We start from the raw sequence: 21,819 nt of genomic DNA, 5'->3' as shown, positions 1-21,819 counted from the left end.
TGAGTAATACCCTTTTGGTTACCCTCCTAGGTTGCTTTCAGGGAAGCTATGTTTTTTTCACCATTTCCATGGTGCCCTGTGGTTCAGGGCACTCTAGCCTTGCAGCTCACTGAGTTCATTGTAACAGCCTGGCTTTGAGTTCATTGTAACTTCTGACAGCTAAGTGCCATTACCTAGCCTCTAGTATTTTGGAATTCTGTCATTCCTAATTCTATTATTGAACCCACTTGTAATAGAATCTCCTTCTGTTTTCCCTTACTTACAGAGGAAAAGTCATCACTGAGTGTCTCAATGACGCTGGTGCCCCTCTCACTGGAGCATAATTTATCACTTTTGTAGAAGTATCCTCCAACTCCACCCACAGAACATGCTCAGCTGGTAGAGTTTCTAACTTTATGTCCATATCCATCTAGATGCCTACTTCCACTGTCTGCAGTTATTCCATTTCTGTTTCACTTACTGTGGGCCAGTGTTCTCTCCAAACTTCTGAGTGTCATCCAAATTAGAATTAGAACCATCTAATTAGCATATTAAGAATTAGCATATTAGCACCATCATCTAGGGTCCTCTCCAGATTATTAGATTTTGTATGATGGGAGAATACTCATGTCAATAGACTCTCCATTAGCCATCCTTCTGTACCATCCACTCAGCCCCCCAACTTCACAGTCTAGCACTCTCAGGATCCAGTTCTTTATATCATTTCCAGGCTCCTGCTGGTACCTGTAGGCTAAATCATGCAGTTTTTCAAGATATAGTCCATTTCCTCTCTTCCAGGCCCAGCACTACACTGGCCGTACTCTGATGCAGCTGATGCTACTACTTGGTCTGGTGGCTAGGAACGGATGTGGGGCTAGATTCTTATGATGGGGCAGGGGTACAATCTAGAGGCTGCTGCGTTGTCTTCAAGCAAGAGAAAACTGGGAACTTTTGATTCCTCCTCTAACAGGGAGGTGTGGAAACTTCCTGTAGATCCAGAGGGTTCAAGGGGATCTGAAGCTTCAATAATATCCACCCACATGGCCCCACCCCGTGACTCAGAGTCTTACTGCTCTCCCGCTGGACCCTTGACTTGATGTAGTTGAGACTTCAGCCTTCTTCAGAGACAAGCTACTAGCCCAGATCCTCTGCTTTATCTGTTCTAGGTTGTAAAAGATAAGAGTTACTTTATATGTGGCCTAAGAGGACCTCTGACTGTCACATTTTGCTTTTGATTTGTGAAATTACCCTCAGTCTTTCAGTGTCCTTCTCCATGTATCAGTTACACTCACCAAGAGCCATCTGATTCCATTGTCCTTAAAATTAGTGCTTCTACCGAACCTTCCAAAAGCCTCACGTGTTGAACCAGCCAGTACTGTTCCCTTTTCTGGTGTTTCGTCCATTTCATCTGGAGAAAGTATAATAATGACCAATTGCATCAAACTTCATTCTGTTTTCTTGTTTGATACCTTTCTTTTCCACTAAGCAAAATTCAAACTGAGTTGTAAGCCCCTACTTCAGTGTTGGGCACAACATAATTATTAAGTGTGTAAATATTAGATTTCTTTTAGGGTCTGTGTGATGATTTTCACTAATTCCAATAATTTATTCCTTTTTAATATAGTGCACATAGAACCAGGCTAATTTTAATAGTTTCTATGTTGGAATTGGATTCTGTCTATTGGAAATAGATTGCAGCTAAGCCAGTGGTTATCATTGATCAAAAATCTGCCTGGTCAGGCCAATGTGATGGGTTAGGGTCTGATCAAGATGGCTCCAGGCCATAGCTTTTGCTCAAGCTTATCAGAAGTAGACATTAGGATTCTAGACAGAGCCTCTCTGCGTGTAATGAAATAAGTTTCAGTTGTACTTCAAGGTTAAAATTAGAATCAACTGTGTCAATATTAGTTTCATCAACCATATTACTTGCATGGAGAAGTCATCACCTTTACGCGCGTGCGCACACACACACACACACACACACACACACACACACACAGAGTTTCCTGTTAAAATTTTAAAATTGAATTATGACTCACAATGGACACCAGCAAACTTCTGGTAATGTTGCCTTAACCTGTGGAACATAATGGAATCAGTCTTCATAGCCTCCTTTGTCTGTACTCACAGAGACATCTGCCTCTCCTTCCCAGTGTAATTTCTTTCAAGGCGGAATGGCATGCTCTCACAGCAGGGATGCCATTCTAGCTAGTTTTTGTCCTTGAGGTTGAAGGGCAAGGTCTCCAAGTTTAATTGATTTCTTTCTTCCAAAGAAAGAAAGGACAAGAAATATGGAGGCTAGTGGAAAACCCCTGGTGTTTGCACGGATGTCATTTGCCAGTGTGCAAAACAGCACGGCTTTCATCTCCTCACGAACATCCATGCTTGGTTCCTGTCATCTGTGCACTGCTGGTATCTGGCCCTGAATCTAACACACCACTGAATGTACAAAGGAATCTGTTGTTGTTGTTTTTTGGGCATTTCTGTTGCTGCTTGAGCCCCACTGATGTTGCTTCAGCTCAGCAGTCAGCTGCTCAGACAATGAGAGCCTGTCTCCTCATCTTGCAATTTCCTGTTTCCCACTCTCCACTCCCATGATCCAACAAAAGGAATTCATTAAAGGAGTTAAGTGTTTGGTTATTATCAGAGGAGGGAAAACAAATTGAGCTATTTTTGACCACAGAGGTCTTTCACAACAGCCACTGAAGTCAGCTCTTCCTCACTTACAGTAATCATAAAAAATCAGCCATGGTTTCTAGTGGTCACTGCATTATGCCAGCGTAGAATGGGCAGAAGAAACCAAGTACAAATTATGTAATTATTTGAAGAACTCATTGTTTTCTTTTGTTCTTTGCTTATTTATGTGCCACTTGTATCATCACTGAATTTCTTGGTAAGTTCTGAATATAAAGGCAAGTAAGGCTGACATATGACTATTAATTTTCCTGGAGAGCAAATAAAAAACCTCTTTACTAACTCCAATAGCAGTCAGTAAGAGTAAAGATCTTTAAAAGTAGTCAGAGCCTCTAATATCTTGTAATGTATGAAAGAAAACCCTAGCTTATTTCTAAAAGGAAACACCCCATGTATTTTTGGTATATATATTATTGAGAAAAGTTAGGTTATTCTTTTATCATACCACTACGTTTTCAATTTTCTGTAAAATTTAATAGAGTTAAATCATTACGTTTCACGTGCAAAGAACAAACAGGAAAAAAGAAACATTAAAGCCTATTGAGCTTTGTGGTTATTCAAGTATATGTGTGTGTGTGTGTGTGTGTGTGTGTGTGTGTGTGTGTGTGTATATATTTGAAAATGTATATATATTGAATATATATATATTCTCTCTATATATTTTTTTTAACATCTTTATTGGAGTATAATTGCTTTACAATGGTGTGTTAGTTCCTGCTTTATAACAAAGTGAATCAGTTATACATGTTCCCATATCTCTTGCCTCTTGCGTCTCCCTCCCTCCCACCCTCCCAATCCCACCCCTCTAGGTGGTCACAAACCACCTAGCTGATCTCCCTGTGCTATGCGGCTACTTCCCACTAGCTATCTGTTTTACCTTTGGTAGTGTATATAAGTCCATGCCACTCTCTCACTTTGTCACAGCTTACCCTTCCCCCTCCCCATATCCTCAAGTCCATGCTCTAGTAGGTCTGTGTCTTTATTCCCGTCTTACCCCTAGGTTCTTCATGACCTTTTTTTTTTCTCTTAGATTCCATATATATCTGTTAGCATACGGTATTTGTTTTTCTCTTTCTGACTTACTTCACTCTGTATGACAGACTCTAGGTCCATCCACTTCACTACAATAACTCAATTTCGTTTCTTTTTATGGCTGAGTAATATTCTATTGTATATATGTGCCACATCCTCTTTATCCATTCATCTGTTGATGGACACTTAGGTGGCTTCCCTGTCCTGGCTATTGTAAATACAGCAGTAATGAACATTGTGGTACATGACTCTTTTTGAATTATGTATTTTTCAGGGTATATGCCCAGTAGTGGGATTGCTGGGTCGTACGGTAGTTCTATTTGTAGTTTTTTAAGGAACCTCCATACTGTTCTCCATAGTGGCTGCATCAATTTACATTCCAACCAGCAGTGCAAGATTGTTCCTTTTTCTCCACACCCTCTCCAGCATTTATTGTTTCTAGATTTTTTGATGATGGCAATTCTGACTGGTGTGAGATGATATCTCATTGTAGTTTTCATTTGCATTTCTCTAATGATTAATGATGTTGAGCATTCTTTCATGTGTTTGTTGGCAGTCTGTATATCTTCTTTAGAGAAATGTCTATTTGGATCTTCTGCCCATTTTTGGATTGGGTTCTTTGTTTTTTTAATATTGAGCTGCATGAGCTGCTTGTAAATTTGGAGATTAATCCTTTGTCAGTTGCTTCATTTGCAAATATTTTCTCCCATCCTGAGGGTTGTCTTTTGGTCTTGTTTATAGTTTCCTTTATTGTGCAAAAACTTTGAAGTTTCATTAGGTCCCATTTGTTTATTTTTGTTTTTATTTCCATTTCTCAAGGAGGTGGGTCAAAAAGGATCTTGCTGTGATTTATGTCATAGAGTGTTCTGCCAATGTTTTCCTCGATGAGTTTGATAGTGTCTGGCCTTACATTTAGGTCTTTAATCCATTTTGAGTTTATTTTTGTATATGGTGTTAGGGAGTGTTCTAATTTCATACTTTTACAGGTATCTGTCCTTTCTTCCCAGCACCACTTATTGAAGAGGCTGTCTTTTCTCCACTGTATATTCTTGCCTCCTTTATCAAAGATAAGGTGACCATATGTGCATGGGTTTATCTCTGGGCTTTCTATAGTGTTCCATTGATGTATATTTCTGTTTCTGTGCCAGTACCATACTGTCTTGATTACTGTAGCTTTGTAGCATAGTCTGAAGTCAGGGAGCCTGATTCCTCCAGCTCCGTTTTTCTTTCTCAAGGTTGCTTTGGCTCTTCGGGGTCTTTTGTGTTTCCATACAAATTGTGAAAGTTTTTGTTCTAGTTCTGTGAAAAATGCCAGTGGTAGTTTGATAGGGATTGCATTGACTCTGTAGATTGCTTTGGGTGGTAGAGTCATTTTCACAATGTTGATTCTTCCAATCCAACAACATGTTATATCTCTCCATCTGTTTGTGTCATCTTTAATTTCTTTCATCAGTGTTTTATAATTTTCTGCATACAGGTCTTTTGTCTCCTTAGGTAGGTTTATTCCTAGATATTTTATTCTTTTTGTTGCAATAGTAAATGGGAGTGTTTTCTTAATTTCACTTTCAGATTTTTCATCATTAGTGTATGGGAATGCAAGAGATTTCTGTGCATTAATTTTGTATCCTGCTACTTTACCAAACTCATTGAATAGCTCTAGTAGTTTTCTGGTAGCATCTTTAGGTTTCTCTATGTATAGTATCATGTCATCTGCAAACAGTGACAGCTTTACTTCTTTTCTGATTTGGATTCATTATATTTCTTTTTCTTCTATGATTGCTGTGGCTAGGACTTCCAAAACTATGTTGAATAATAGTGGTAGAAGTGGGCAACCTTGTCTTGTTCCTGATCTTAGCGGTAATGCTTTCTGTTTTTCACCACTGAGGATGATGTGGCTGTGGGTTTGTCATCTATGGCTTTTATTATGTTGAGGAGAGTTCCCTCTATGGCAACTTTCTGGAGGGTTTTTGTCATAAATGGATATTGAATTTTGTCAAAAGTTTTCTCTGTATCTATTGAGTTGATCATATGGATTTTCTCCTTCAATTTTTTAATATGGTGTATAACGCTGATTAATTTGTGTATATTGAAGAATCCCTGCATTCCTTGGATAAACCCCACTTGATCATAGTGTATGATCCTTTTAATGTGCTGTTGGATTCTGTTTGCTAGTATTTTGTTGAGGATTTTTGTATCTATGTTCATCAGTGATATTGGCCTGTAGTTTTCTTTCTTCGTGACATCTTTGTCTGGTTTTGGTATCAGAGTGATGGTGGCCTCGTAGAATGAGTTTGGGAGTGTCCCCCCCCCTGCTGTATTTTGGAAGAGTTTAAGAAGGATAGGTGTCAGCTCTTCTCTAAATGTTTGATAGAATTCGCCTGTGAAGCTGTCTGGTCCTGGACTTTTGTTTGTTGGAAGATTTTTAATCAGAGGTTCAATTTCAGTGCTTGTGATTGGTCTGTTCATATTTTCTATTTCTTCTTGGTTCAGTCTCAGCAGGTGGTGCATTTCTAAGAATTTGTCCATTTCTTCCAGGTTGTGCATTTTATTGGCATAGAGTTGCTTCTAGTAATCTCTCATGATCTTTTGTATTTCTGCAGTGTCAGTTGTTACTTCTTTTTCATTTCTAATTCTGTTGATTTGAGCCTTCTCCCTTTTCTTCTTGGTGAGTCTGGCTAATGATTTATCAATTTTGTTTATCTTCTCAAAGAACCAGCTTTTAGTTTTATTGAACTTCGCTATCGTTTCCTTCTTTTCTTTTTCATTTATTTCTGATCTGATCTTTAAGATTTATTTCCTTCTGCTAACTTTGGGGTTTTTTTTGTTCTTCTTTCTCTGTTTGCTTTAGGTGTAAGGTTAGGTTGTTTGTTTGAGATGTTTGTTTCTTAAGGTAGGATTGTATTGCTATAAACTTCCCTCTTAGAACTGCTTTTGCTGCATCCCATAGGTTTTGGGTCATCGTGTTTTCATTGTCATTTGTTTCTAGGTATTTTTTGATTTCCTCTTTGATTTCTTCATTGATCCCTTGGTTATTAAGTAATGTGTTGTTTAACTTCCTTGTGTTTGTATGTCTTACAGACTTTTTCCTGTAATTGATATCTAGTGTCATAGTGTTGTGGTCGGAAAAGATACTTGATATTTCAATTTTCTTAAATTTACCAAAGCTTGATTTGTAACCCAAGATATGATCTATCCTGGAGAATGTTCCATGAGCACTTGAGAAGAAAGTGTATTCTGTTGTTTGTGGATGGAATGTCCTATAAATATCAATTAAGTTCATCTTGTTTCATGTATCATTTAAAGCATGTGTTTCCTTATTTATTTTCATTTTGGATGATCTGTCCATTGGTGAAAGTGAGGTGTTAAAGTGCCCTACTATGATTGTGTTACTGTCAATTTCCCCTTCATGGCTGTTAGTATTTGCCTATCTATTGAGGTGCTCCTATGTTGTGTGCATAAATATTTACAACTGTTACATCTTCTTCTTGGATTGATCCCTTGATCATTATGTAGTGTCTTTCTTTATCTCTTGTAATAGTCTTTTTTTTAAAGTCTCTTTTGCCTGATATGAGAATTGCTACTCCAGCTTTCTTTTGATTTCCATTTGCATGGAATATCTTTTTCCATCCCCTCACTTTCTGTCTGTATGTGTCCCTAGGTCAAAAGTGGGTCTCCTGTAGACAGTGTATATACGGGTCTTGTTTTTGAATCCATTCAGGCAATCTGTGTCTTTTGGTTGGAGCACTTAATCCATTTACATTTAAGTTAATTATCGATATGTATGTTCCTATTCCAATTTTCTTAATTTTTGGGGGTTTGTTATTGTAGGTCTTTTCCTTCTTTTGTGTATCCTGCCTAGAGAAGTTCCTTTAGCATTTGATGTAAAGCTGGTTTGGTGGTGCTGAATTCTCTTAGCTTTTGCTTGTCTGTAAAGGTTTTAATTTCTCTGTCAAATCTGAATGAGATACTTTCTGAGTAGAGTAATCTTGGTTGTAGGTTTTTCTCCTTCATCACTTTAAATATGTCCTGCCACTCCTTTCTGGTTTGCAGAGTTTCTGCTTAAAGATCAGCTGTTAACCTTATGGAGATTCCCTTATGTGTTACTCGTTGTTTTTCCTTTGCTGCTTTTAATATTTTTTCTTTGTAATTAATTTTTGATAGTTTGATTAATATGTGTCTTGGTGTGTTTCTCCTTAGATTTATCTTGTATGGGACTCTCTGTGCCTCCTGGACTTGATTAACTATTTCCTTTCCATATTAGGGAAGTTTTCAACTATAATCTCGTCAAATATTTTCTCAGTCCCTTTCTTTTTTCTTCTTCTTCTGGGACTCCTATAATTCGAATGTTGGTGCATTTAATGTTGTCCCAGAGGTGTTTGAGACTGTCCTCAATTCTTTTCATTCTTTTTTCTTTACTGTGCTCTGCAGTAGTCATTTTCACTATTTTGTCTTCCAGATCACTTACCCGTTCTTCTGCCTCAGTTATTCTCCTATAGATGCCTTCTAGAGGAGTTTGAATTGCATTTATTGTTCATCACTGTTTGTTTGCTCTTTAGTTCCTGTAGGTCCTTGTTAAAGGTTTCTTGTATTTTCTCCATTCTATTTCCAAGGTTTTGGATCATCTTTACTATCATTCTGAATTCTTTTTCAGGTAGACTGCCTACTTCCTCTTCATTTGTTAGGTCTGGTGGGGTTTTTGTTACCTTGCTCCTTCATCCGCTGTGTGTTTTTCTGTCTTCTCATTTTGCTTAACTTACTGTGTTTGGGGTCTCCTGTTCGCAGGCTGCAGGTTCGTAGTTCCTATTGTTTTTGGTGTCTGTCCCCAGTGGCTAAGGTTGGTTCAGTGGGTTGTGTAAGCTTCCTGGTGGAGGGGACTAGTGCCTGTGTTCTGGTGGATGAGGCTGGATCTTGTCTTTCTGGTGGGCAGGTCCAAGTCTGGTGGTGTGTTTTGGGTTGTCTGTGGACTTATTATGATTTTAGGCAGCCTCTCTGCTAATGGGTGGGGTTGTGTTCCTGTCTTGCTAGTTTTTTGGCATAGGGTGTCCAGCACTGTAGCTTGCTGGTCGTTGAGCAGAGCTGGGTGTTGGTGTTGAGATGGAGATCTCTGGGAGATTTTCACCGTTCAATATTACATGGAGCTGGGAGGTCTCTTGTGGACCAGTGTCCTGAACTTGTTTCTCCCACCTCAGAGGCACAGCCCTGATGCCTGGCTGGAGCACCAAGAGCCTTTCATCCACATGGCTCAGAATAAAAGGGAGGAAAATAAGAAAGAAAGAAGAAGATAAAATAAAATAAAATAAAGTAAAATGAAATAAAATAAAGTTATTAAAATAAAAAATAATTTTTAAGAAAAAAATTTTTAAGTAAAAAAAAAAATAACAGACAGAACCCTAGGACAAATGGTAAAGGCAAAGCTATTCAGACAAAATCACACACAGAAGCATCACATACACACTCACAAAAAGAGAAAAAGGGAAAATTTATATATATCGTTATTCCCAAAGTCCACCTCCTCAGTTTGGGATGATTCCTTGTCTATTCAGGTATTCCACAGATGCAGGTACGTCAAGTTGATTGTGGAGCTTTAATCCGCTGCTCCTGAGGCTGCTGGGAGAGATTTCCCTTTCTCTTCTTTGTTCGCTCAACTCCAGGGGCTCAGCTCTGTATTTGGCCCCACCTCTGGATGTAGGTTGCCTGAGGGCGTCTGTTCTTCACTCAGACAGGACGGGTTAAAGGAGCAGCTGATTCAGGGGCTCTGGCTCACTCAGGCCGGGGATGAGGGAGGGGTACGGATGCGGGGCGAGCCTGCGGCGGCAGAGGCCGCCGTGACGTTGCACCAGCCTGAGGCGTGCCATGCATTCTCCCGGGGAAGTTGTCCCTGGATCCCGGGACCCTGGCAGTGGCGGGCTGCACAGGCTCCCGGGAGGGGGGTGTGGATAGTGACCTGTGCTCGCACACAGGCTTCTTGGTGGCGGCAGCAGCAGCCTTAGCGTCTCATGCCCGTCTCTGGGGTCTGCGCTGATAGGCGCGGCTCGCCCCCATCTCAGGAGCTCCTTTAAGGTCGCTCTGAATCCCCTCTCCTCACGCACCAGGAAACAATGGTATCTCGCCTCTTGGGCAGTTCCAGACTTTTTCCTGGACTCCCTCCCGGCTAGGTGTGGTGCACTAGCCCCTTCAGGCCGTGTTCACACCGCCAACCCCAGTCCTCTCCCTGGGTTCCAAGCCTCAGCTGCCATCCCCCTCCTTCCCTGGTGGGTGAGCAGGCAAGCCTCTCGGGCTAGTGCGTGCCGGTTGGCACCGATCCTCTGTGCGGGAACGTCCCCGCTTTGCCCTCTGCACCCCTGTTGCCGTGCTCTCCTCCGCGGCTTCGAAGCTCCCCCACTTCCGCCACCCGAAGTCTCCGCCCGCCAAGGGGCTTCCTAGTGTGTAGACACCTTTCCTCCTTTCAGCTCCCTCCCACTGGTGCAGGTCCCGTCCCTATTCTTTTGTCTCTGTTTTTCCTTTTTTCTTTTGCCCTACCCAGGTACGTGGGGAGTTTCTTGCCTTTGGGGAGGTCTGAGGTCTTCTGCCAGCGTTCAGTAGGTGTTCTGTAGGAGTTGTTCCACGTGTAGATGTATTTCTGGTATCTGTGGGGAGGAAGGTGATCTCCGCATCTTACTCTTCCACCATGTTGAAGCTCCTGTCCCTTGTCGAGGTTTTGTTTGGTTTTTTGTTTTTGGGGTTTGGGTTTTTTTCTTCTCTTTTTATAATATTCATCATAGTAGAATAAGGAATTACTACATTTAAGCTCAAATGTGTATATTTATTTGGATAATATTTATATCATTTTAATTATCATTTAATTATATCATTTTAATTCTATTACACCTTACTCTTAAAAATTTCACTTTTTTTTATAACATTGAAGACAAGCAATGAAGAAATACTATATGTAATAAAGAGTAATTTAATATAGTAGAGTTCATTTAATCTTTATAACCAAATGTAGTAAATACCATTATTTCTAATTTACATCTAATTTTCAGAGATACAAACCTATTTCCTAGGATTACATAGCTAGCATGTGGTTGAGCTGTAACTTAAACCCAGGGATTCTGATTTTAAAATAGTTAGTATGTTTTTATTTTTAAAATAATTTCAGAATAACCAGTGGAACAAGTTTTGGGGATGAGGTTGTTGAAATAAATTAAAATTGGCCTTTAGAGAAGCATATTCCTGTGGTTAAAGGCACAATAAGTATTGATTTAGTTGGTACAATAGACAGGGATATGTTTCTTCTTAATACTTTTGTGTCTAACTCTTACCTTTGTTTTTTCTTGCTTATATTCCCTGTCCTAGGATCTAGATCCATGGCATGTCATATAGAAAAACACTCTCATAATTTTTAACGCATTACACATACACACACACAATTTTATATCTTTTCTAAAGTATATCCATTACTTAACCTCAAATGTGAAAGGCCTTATGTAGCTGGCCTAGTTTGGAATCTTGTCTCTTGTATATTTGCTGAGTTCACACCTGCTGCTTCTCCATCTGCTACAATTTTAGATCAGTATAGAACCTTCTTGAAATACGTGGAAAATGTCAAACATACTCCCAAAAAAGTAGTCTTTTTTAAAGCTGATGATGTCCTGAGATGACTGAGGTTTTTCTTTTCCTAAGATTAGCACTCCCCTCTTTTGTTTTCAATGATTTAGAGTTTAAAGGATTAAGAATTATTTAAATGATTATTTAAAGGATTAAGATAACTTGGTCATGGTTTAAAGAACAGAGAAATATCATTTTGAAAATAAACATCATTCTACTTGATAGTAGGCACTTGAAAGGTTATCTATGCTATCAGTTTCTTACTTGAGTTATATAACAAGTTTTAGTCATGATTTCATATTTGTCAATTGTACAAATGGGTTTCTTTCCATCTCAGTCTTAATACATCCAGTACAAGATACTTGATACTTAGAAATAACATCTAATAGCTTGAGTCATTCATTCAGATATTTACTCTGAGCAAGTTTCTGCCTGGAACTGTACTATGAAAGTTTAAAAATGTGTTCAGTAAAGAACTTGATGAAATTATATTTGTGTGAGTATACTGGGTCATTCTTAAATACTAAGTTCCTATTGTTTCTGCTTAAAATTCAGACATTGAATTTTGTGTTTATTTTCTTGTACACTTATATGTAAATTTATTATGCTTAAATTACTTTAAAATTATATACTTTTCCCCACAAGCAATAAAGAAGTTGTTAGGAGTAATAATGGATATAGTGGTTTGGAGGAAGGAGATAGTGAATCCTAAGTCGGTTGTATAGGAGAATTGTCAAGGTTTCGAAGCATTATTATGTTTCCAGGGTACGTTTGGTTTTAGTGTTAATAACTTTTATCCTTTCTAGACACATATACTAGAATATTGTCATGAGCTAGGGTGGATTTCACGTGGAATAGTTTTTGCAGCAATAAAGTGTTATTGGTTGAAAGTTTATTTTAATTCTAGCCAAAACGGCAAGTGCATGCAATCTTGGGTGTTTGCTCATTTATAAAATGAAGGCACTGGACCATTATAAAGTGATTTTCTGATCCTCAGCCAATCCTCAGCTGTCAGGCAGGGTTTTTTATTTGTTGGTTTGTTTGTTTGTTTACCACTGGGAAGGTCTGATTGGGGAGGAAAGGTGGGATCAGTCTTCTCCGAGAGCTGTCGGCACTAATTTGTTTGCTAGACTCTGATATACAGAACTGCTGAGATTGGTTAGTCTTCCTACATCTGTGTTAGATCCTAGATCTTGACTTGGTCTCACTCCTAATTTTTTTGTACCTTTTAACAATCTAGACTCTCTTGAACTGTTCTCTCTTTGCTACCACTTGGGGAATTTCACTATAGCAATTCCATTCCCAACTTCTGTCTGAACTTAACAGAATGAAGGCATCCACCGAAAAGAAAACTAACTAGATAACCACAGGCAACATAAATTCAGTCAAGAGTCCACCTAGGAATTTGAACTTTTTCAAATGTGTGCTTTGAGGATTTTCAGAAAGCACAATGCCAATCAATCAGATTCCTGGAATTCGTATGTTAGGAGGCTTTGATTTTTTTCCCCGAAAGAAAACAAAACAAAGAGTGAACTTCTGCAAAGGGAGTATTGTATCTCAGAGATTGTGAGGTCCAAATACATGAAAAAAATACATTTTTCATATTTTTGTCTTACCTCAGCCTAAGATACGTATGAAATCATTTGGTTCTGAACAAAATTCTCTATATAATCCTTCTTTAAAACTTTAAATTTTTCAAAGTATCAAGACCATGTAAGAACTTGGCTTATTATTTTGCCAAACACCTCTGAGTCAAGGCTGACATTTTAGGCTACTGAGTTGACATGATGATAAGGCATTTTAAGTAGAGCTTATTTTTATTCTCTTCAGAACTCCAGCCTTTTGATCTGTAGCCTGACCTTGGTCCTGCCAATTCACAGAAGCCTCCAGAATCTCGCTAAAGAACCCCTCCCTGGCTTTGGGTTGTAGTAGTGCTGCTGTCAGCATTCCCTGACGCTGCCTGGACGGACCATTAGTGTGTTATCATTTATTGGATAGTTCTTTCCCTATTACCTATATAGCTAGACTTCTTCCCAGCACTTACTTCTTCCCACAGATGTGTGCATTTCAAAATGTGTTTTCTCCCAATATGTTCTGTACTACAAAGCATCTGAGCCTTCTATACCTGACTGTTGTGAGGTACCTTCACAATTTGTATCGATCCCTCCACCGGGCCTCTCCCTTAAGGAAAAGTAATGTTTTTAATTCTGCCACTGCGTAGGCATCACTTGAGGCTTTTCCTCACTGCTCTAGAAACCTAGAAATTCTAAAAAGTAAAACATCCATCTCTGTCTATTCTGGTCGTAATGTGGGTCTGCATTAAAGAGGGAGTCAGTGTAATTTGCCCAGTCACCCATCCTTAGGAGAGCCTGGGGCCTTGACTATTTCTTCCTCAGGAAAGAACCTGATTATGAATGTCTTTGACTGTGGGTGGTAATGATTTGGAAGGGTTCTATTTGACTGTGTTACGTTTTTAAAAGAGTTGTTTGGTCATACATTTCTACTAGACATAAAATAGAAAAAAAATGGCTCTTCTGCCCCTCTGCAAAATTATAATAATAAAAATAATCACAAGTAGCAACAATAACAAAATATCTTCTTCCTGCAGGCACTGAAAGTTATACAGCCTGCGTGTTTCACGTTCAGATTTTGGCTACAAAGAAACTTAGATCTAAATGTAGGGTTTAAATGTATTGTTCCACACCATATTCTCAGTAGGCTTATTTCTCCACTCTCTATAAGTGATGTCTCACTTTTTAAAAAATTTCAGCTTTAGTTTACAGTCCAGAGTGATTTTTTTTACTTTGTTCATTGTTATTGTAAGTGAGGTCTGAATATTTTGGATGTAGGTTAGATATGAACAAAAAATGCATTCAGAAATCAGAAACATTTTATAGATATTAACTGTTGAAGAGTAAAGCATCGACAACTTCATATTGAATGCATTCCATAGTTAAATATGCAAGATTGCAAGACTGGTCTGTCTTAAGCTGATGATAGGTGTGTGTGGGAGTAGGGATGGAGAGGTTTATCCCTAAAGAAACTGCTCCAGGAATTCAAGTCAATTGCAAACTGTCAATATGAATTGTCATCTATAAAAAGGTGACTATTATGTGGAAACTGTTATTCCAGAAAGAATTGCTTTGAGTAAACTGTCCCTAGGGCATCCAGGAATTGTTGGCATGAAAACAGTGACTAAAAACTATGTCTAATGACCTGGAACTAGGTATGATAGTGTAAAACCAAGAGTGTAGCGTTTGAATGTCTGTTCTCACCATGGACAGTACAAAGCAGCTAGATCAAAACTCCTTAATATTGATTTGCAGAGCTGTTCTTAGACATGACTGACACGGCTTTGAGTTGTACTAGAATCTTTCTCAGAATGACACCAAGTATCCAACAATATTTCATCTCCAACCATTGCTCTGATAATCAGAACTCAGCATCAGTTATTAACAATATATAATACACAAACGCTTTAAATCATATTTTTTTTGGTTTCGATGACATTAAGAAAATTGTGGAAAAGGTTTTTAACCTTAGCTTCGTACTTTTACTCATCATTCTCAGGCAAATGGCCTAGCTAAAACCTTGGTACAAGCTGCTGGGGGTGCCCACGGCTGATTGCTGGGGAAGCATGCCAAGGAGACTTGCCAGATCTGTCATCATTCAACATGGCAGTCCATCTTCAACAGCAGGAGTCTGTCCTGCTGAACTACAAATGCTTGGCAGCCTCTCAAGACTTGCCCTGATCATTTCTATAGAGATCTGGGCGATGCCTTATATGACAAAAAAATATGTTCTAGATGCTCATCTGTCTGGATTTGGTCCTTGGTTATTTTTACCCCAAGAGTTGATCATTGTTATAAAATGTAGTATTGAATAATAATTTTCTGCCACTCTAACTTAGTTCCCTAGGCTGTTTCAGACAGTCCAGTGGGTAAAAGGACAAGTGTGCTTTGTCCGACTGATTGACTTTCCGAGTATGCTGCAGAGGATGATCTGACAGCACAGAACCCTGGCAGGCATCTTAGCAGCTCACTTGCTTTTTTTCAGCAGTGGTCCTAGGCACTTGCTAAAGACAAAGAGGAAAGAAACAATGTTTTTCCATTGTGACTGTTGGTATTTCTGTTACCTCTCTTAGAATGCAGACATTTTCATGTAAAATATTGCCTCCTTTTAGGTAAAAAATGAGAGTTACCAAGTGAGAGGAGTATGGGGGAAGATAATGGGAAATGAATGAGATTTGGGAAATAGATGGAAATTCAAGTGGCTGTTTTTCTCCTTTGTGGTTGATAATAATCTGTTTTAGACTAGTGAGATAGATATATACACACACACACACACACACACACACACACACACACATGTCTTTTTTTCTAGTGACCAGAACCAAAAGTAGTGAACATATGAATATATCATATAAATATAAATATCAAACACATCTCACTTGGATGTGAAGATGTATGACTTGATGAGTATAGCTGGGTCTAAAGATAGATGTGTCCCATAAATACAGTGTTTGCATTTGGTACATATTTATCTCGTAGTAAGTAACTTTCTTTGATGCTAGGTGATATTCTGTGAATACTCATACTGGTTATTAAACCATTAACACCCTCCCATAGCTATTAGTAAATAGTCTCTGCTCAAGTCTCCAGAGTGGCTCTACCATTATCCTAATCTTGATTACTGTTTTATTTATGTATGATTTATTTATTTAGATATAATTGACATATAGCGTTATGTTAGTTTCAGGTGTACAACATAAAGATTGATATTTGTATATGTTGTGAAATGATCAGTGTCTAGTAAACATTCATTACCACAATGTTTCTTCTTGTGATGAGAACTTTTAAGATCTTTTAACAACTTTCAAATATACTATTATTAACTGTAGTCACCATGCTGTACATTATATTCCCATGACTTAGTTTATTTTATAACTGGAAGGAAGTTTGTACATTTTGACTTCTTTCACCATTCCACACCCCGCCCCCCCCGCCCCCAACTCACCACCTCTGGAAACCACCTATTTATTCTCTATGAGTTCCATTTTGGGGGTTATTTTTTAGATTCCACACATAAGTGAGATCAAACAATATTTGCCTGACATATTTCACTTAGCGTAATACCCTCAAGTTCTATTCATGTTGTCACAGATGGAAAGATTTCCTTCTTTTTATGGCTGAATGGTATGCCATTGTACATACAGTTGACCTTTGAACAATGCAGGAGTTAGGGTGTGCCCATCCTCTGCACAGTCAAGATTTTTATGCAATTTATCAACCCCCCCATATCCTCGACTCCATATCTGTGGATTCAACCAACTGTGGATCATGTAGTACTGTAGTGTTTACTATTGAAAAAAAACACATATAAGTGGATTCCCACAGTTCAAACCCATGTTGTTCAAGGGTCAACTGTATATACCAAATTTTCTTTATCCATTCATCTATCGATGGACACTTACGTTGCTTCCATATCTATGCTATTGTAAATGACTCTGCTATGAATGTGAAGATGCACCTATCTTTTTTTTTTCTTTTGTCTGCAGTGCCACAGCTTGAGGGATCTTAGTTCCCTGACCAGGGATCGAACCCATGCCCCCTGCAGTGGAAGCATGGAGTCTTAACCACTGGACCACCAGGTAAGTCCTGCATCTATCTTTTTGAGTTAGTGTTTTTGTTTTCTTTGGGTAAATACCCAGAAGTGAGATTACTGGATCATATGTCAGTTCTATTTTTAATTTTTTGAGGAAACTCCATACTGTTTTCCATAATGGCTATACCAATTTACATTCCCACCAACAGTGCACAAGGGTTCCCTTTTCTCCATATCCTTGCCAACACTTGTTTTCTCTTGTCTTTTTGATAATAGCCATTCCAACAAGTGTGAGGTGATATCTCCTTGTAGTTTTGATGTGCATTTCCCTGATGATTAGTGATATTGAACACCTTTTCATGTACATGTTGGCCAGCTGTACGTCTTCTTTGGAAAAATGCCTGTTTGGATTTCCTGCCAATTTTTCAATTGAATTATTTGCTGTTGAGCTGTATGAGTCTGTATATATTTTGGATATTAACCTCTTATCAGATATATGATTTGCAAATGTTTTCTCCAATTCAGTAGATTGCTTTTTCATTTAGTTGATGGTTTCCTTTGCTGGGCAGAAGCTTTTTAGTTTGATGTGATCCCACTTGTTTATTTTTGCTTTTATTACCTTTGCTGTCAAATCCAAGATATAATTGCCAAGACTGATGTCAAGGTCTTACTGCTTATGTTTTTTTCTAGGAATTTTATGGTTTCAGGTCTCACATTCAAGTCTTTCATCCATTTTCAGTTAGTTTTGGTGTATGGTGTAAGATGGTGGTCTAGTTTCATTCTTCTGCATATGGCTGTCCAGTTTTCCCAACACCATTAATAGAAGAGACTATCCTTTCCCCATTGTATATTCTTGGCTTCTTTGTTGTAAATTAACTGACCCTATATGCATAGATTTATTTCTGGGCCCTCTATTCTGTTCCATTGATCTGTCTGTCTGTTTTTCTGCCAGTACCATACTGTTCTGACTACCATAGTTTTGTAATATAGCTTAAAATCAGGGGGTATGGTGCCTCCAGTTTTGCTCTTCTTTTTTTAGATTGCATTGGCTATTATAACTTTTATATTAGGATATATAAATGAATATAGCTACACATTTAAAATATTTATTTCTTATTTATCTTTCAAAATATAGTGTTCTCTACTACTACTACTATCACCACTACCACCACCACTTGTACTAATACTACTAATAGCATCACTGATTCATTGATCACTTACCATAGGCAAGTGATAGTCTTAAGCATTCTACTTATATGAACTCATTTAATCCACACAACACTGCTATGAGGTACTATTATTGTCATCTGCATTTTTACAGACAAGGAAACAGAAACACCAAGAGATTAAGTAACTTGTTCAAAGTAACACAGGTAGTAAATGACATAACTGGGAGTCAAACCTACATAGTCTACTTTTAGAATCCAGGATCCTCACTACTACTCCTGCCAACCTAGTTAAGCAAGCACCCCTGATTATTTTTGGAAAAGAATGTTGTATTCTTTTCTAATATAAACACATAGACTTGCTATTATATTTGTTTAGATTTGACTTTACTGGAGCCCAGTTTAGCTTTGACATTTACAGATGGGCTAGCTTTCATCTCACTTCAAGATATAAAGCAACCTGGTATTTAGTCTACCTGCAAAACGCAGTTAGGAAGCCCTAGAGGAACCTAATTAAAATGCAGCACATTTCCAAGGCACTGTATCTTGCTGTGTTGCCATAGAAACAGTGGGAATTTCTGGTCACTGACCTTTAAGGGAATCAGAGAATACATTTTCATAAGGTTCATAAGAAGACCTAGCTCAGTGTATTAACCATAGTTGTAGGATCAACTTTGGAAATCCCCTATGCAATCCTTCCTGACTTTAGAAGCATATTATATCAGCAAAACCTACTAGAGGCTCAAACTGGACTTTTTGAAGGAATGCTTTTTAACTGCTTCCAATATACCATCTGTACCACTGGTTTTAAAATAATCAAAGATAGTGTTGTAGCAGCAAAGAAACATTAAAGAAAATCTTAGATAATTATACAGGAGATACTGGAACTAGAATAATATTTAGAAATAGTTTTGGTGTTATAGCTATTCTATTGCATTTGGATTCCTGAAATCTAGGTTTACTCAAAGGATAAAACAGAGCATTACTATATCAAAAAATATACCTAGAAAATCAAGGCTTAATATAATTTAAAAATATAAATTATTAATTCATGTACTTTCCAGTTTATTCATTTATAAATTCAGCCATTACATTAATAAATATGTATAATTGAACAGTTTTATTTATACTTTATGTATATGTATTTTTGCCATTTGACAGAAGCTAAGTACCCATGATGCAACAGGAAGATGAAAAAGCCTGCCTTACTGTAGACTACTGTTATTATGTTGATATTTTTATCTTCTACTGAAAATAAATAACTTAGTTCTAGCGACAGGATGTGCATAGTTTAGTTAAAAGGAAGGATCAATCAGGTTAGTCAGGAGCTGGCTAATTTCTCCTAGAATTAGAAATAAATCTCCGTATACATGAATATGACTTATTCTAGACATAGATGCCTGAAGAAGGCTAGAAATATACTAATAGTTATATCTAGAAAAGCAAGGCTACTATCACATTCTCTAGACTTCTGGGGGGTTACTGACATAGTTGTATGTCCCCACTCTGAGAGATGATGTGACCTAGGGGCTGAGAGCACAGACTCTGGCCCCATATTGATCGAACTTCTGTTTTGGCCACTTCTTAGCTCTGTGGCTATGAGAACATTACTTAGCCTGCAGGTGCCTCTGTTTGCTCATATATAAACTGAGGATAGTACTGGAACTTAGTGCTGTTTTGAGAATTAAACAAGTTACGATTGATAAATTACTTACATCTATATTTGACACATAGTAATAAAAAAAAGTATCTCCAATTTAAATTCCAGGGACAGAGAAAACAGGGAGGTACCAGCCCTGTTGTGCTCCTGCCCAAGACAGAAACAACACAGTAGGATGAACTCATCCCACATAGAAAGAGTGTGGTGTCAGGGTGGTGGACGGAGGAGTCTGTCAAGTTTTCAGTCAGAACATGGCGTTTTTCTTCCTCAGTGTGGATGTGGAAAGCATTATCCCTGAGAACTAATGGTTGTCCTGAAGCACGTGTATGTGTCTTGTGTGTGCTGATCCAATAGTTAGCCACTGGATGAGCCAGAAGGTTGGGGAATATCTCTCATACTGGTGGGAGATTTTGAAAAGATCTGACTTGGAATGCCAAACCATACATTAGACTGTTGTGCTGCCAACTGTGGCCAAAGCCCATCCTGACCTGTTTTGCTAAAGCCCCATGGAGCGTATGAGGCTGAATAACTCAGACTTGGGGGCATGATGTCTGCAAAATAAGCCTGGGAGCAGACTAACCCTCAGGCCACTTGTCAGGTAGATGTCTCAGCAGTGGCTGTGAGACAAGAATCCTGAAAAGGCTTACGTGCCTTGCACTAATTTTGTTTAAGTGCTTGGTTCAAGACAACCGCTACTGGTGTCTATCTTCCCATGGTATTTTCTGTGCACACATTGGTACTCGAAGGCTCCTTGTACAGAAAGGCTGTAATTTTCCATGTGGTTTCCTCATGAATGTATCTAATGACACAAGGGACTTACCGCTTCTCTCCAGTTTAAGACTACATACACAACAGCTTAACACTCTGTAGTCTCTTTCCGGTTAGACAAAAGACTGAGTTTCTGTGGTGATCATGCAGAGAGTCATTATATGCATTCTGCCTTCCCTCCTTGCCAGTGCCTAATATACATCAAATTACTCATGATTACATCTGAGCTGCCTAGCACTTCTAGAATAGTTTCTTAAAATTATACTTTCTGTTGGGGACTTTTTAAAGTGGCTATGCCATTTGTCTCCTGAATAATTAAAAAGATTTTAAAAAATTATTGATTTGTATAGGTCTTTTGACATTCAAGTTTATTGTCAGCACCTATGGGGAATTAACAGATTTTCCCTAAGTAGAAAAACCTTTCCTAAAGAAATATCCTAGAATTCATATGTTTACCCGAATTTAAAGGAGTCCAAGAGATTTTTATAAATCTAGAGACATTAAGGCGATTCTCTGGTAGTTCCCAGAGATGTTTCAAGGTACTTCCTGGAAGGAAAAGATTTGATTTAAAAAAAGAAAATCCTGGGTTAAAGTTAACCAGGTTCTCTCAGAGCCTTTAATGTGCTAATGTTAATGTGCCTTACGATTACCTAGAGAGGATGTAGTCAGTATCATTTCTTACACTTCTGTATTCTGTGGAACCCACTTTTTTGTTTTATTTATTGATTTACTGAAGTATAGTTGATTTACAGTGTTGCTAATTTCTGCCGTACAGCAAAGTGATTCAGTTATACATATATATACATTCTTTTTCATATTCTTTTCCACTGTGGTTTATCACAGGATATTGGATATAGATAGCTCCCTGTGCTATACAGTAGGACCTTGTTGTTTATCCATTCTGTATATACTAGTTTGCATCTGCTAACCCCAAATTCCCACTCCATCCCTCCCCACTCCCTCCCTCCCCCTCGGCAACCACAGGTCTGTTCTCTATATCCGTGAGTCTGTTTCTGTTTCGTAGTTAGTTTCATTTGTGTCATATTTTAGATTACACAACATGATATCATATGTCTTTCTGACTTACTTCAGTTAGTATGATAATCGCTAGGTCCATCCTTGTTGCTGCAGATGGCATTACTTCACTCTTTTTTATGGCTTATTGGGTTGGCCAAAAAGTTCATTTGTGAAAAACCCACACAAACATTTTGGCCAGCCCAGTATATATGTACCACATCTTCTTTATCCATTCATCTGTCGATGGACATTTAGGTTGCTTCCAAGTCTTGGCTATTGTGAACAGTTGCTATGAACACAGGGGTGCAT

General features: G+C 38.3%; 1 long non-coding RNA gene across 7 annotated transcripts in view; it reads left to right on the top strand.

Moving 5' to 3' along the window:
* Positions 1-21,819, top strand: part of LOC307186235 — a 358,643-nt gene that overhangs the window by 319,823 nt on the left and 17,001 nt on the right. For all 7 annotated transcript variants that reach the window (XR_013828283.1, XR_013828284.1, XR_013828285.1 and 4 more), the window contains one exon: positions 16,853-16,945. This is a non-coding gene — a long non-coding RNA (uncharacterized lncRNA). The remainder of the gene's footprint in view (positions 1-16,852; positions 16,946-21,819) is intronic.

This window comes from Stenella coeruleoalba, assembly GCF_951394435.1.
Source record: "Stenella coeruleoalba genome assembly, chromosome: 4".
Taxonomy (NCBI): Eukaryota; Metazoa; Chordata; class Mammalia; order Artiodactyla; family Delphinidae; genus Stenella; species Stenella coeruleoalba.
This window is presented reverse-complemented; position numbering and strand designations above follow the sequence as displayed.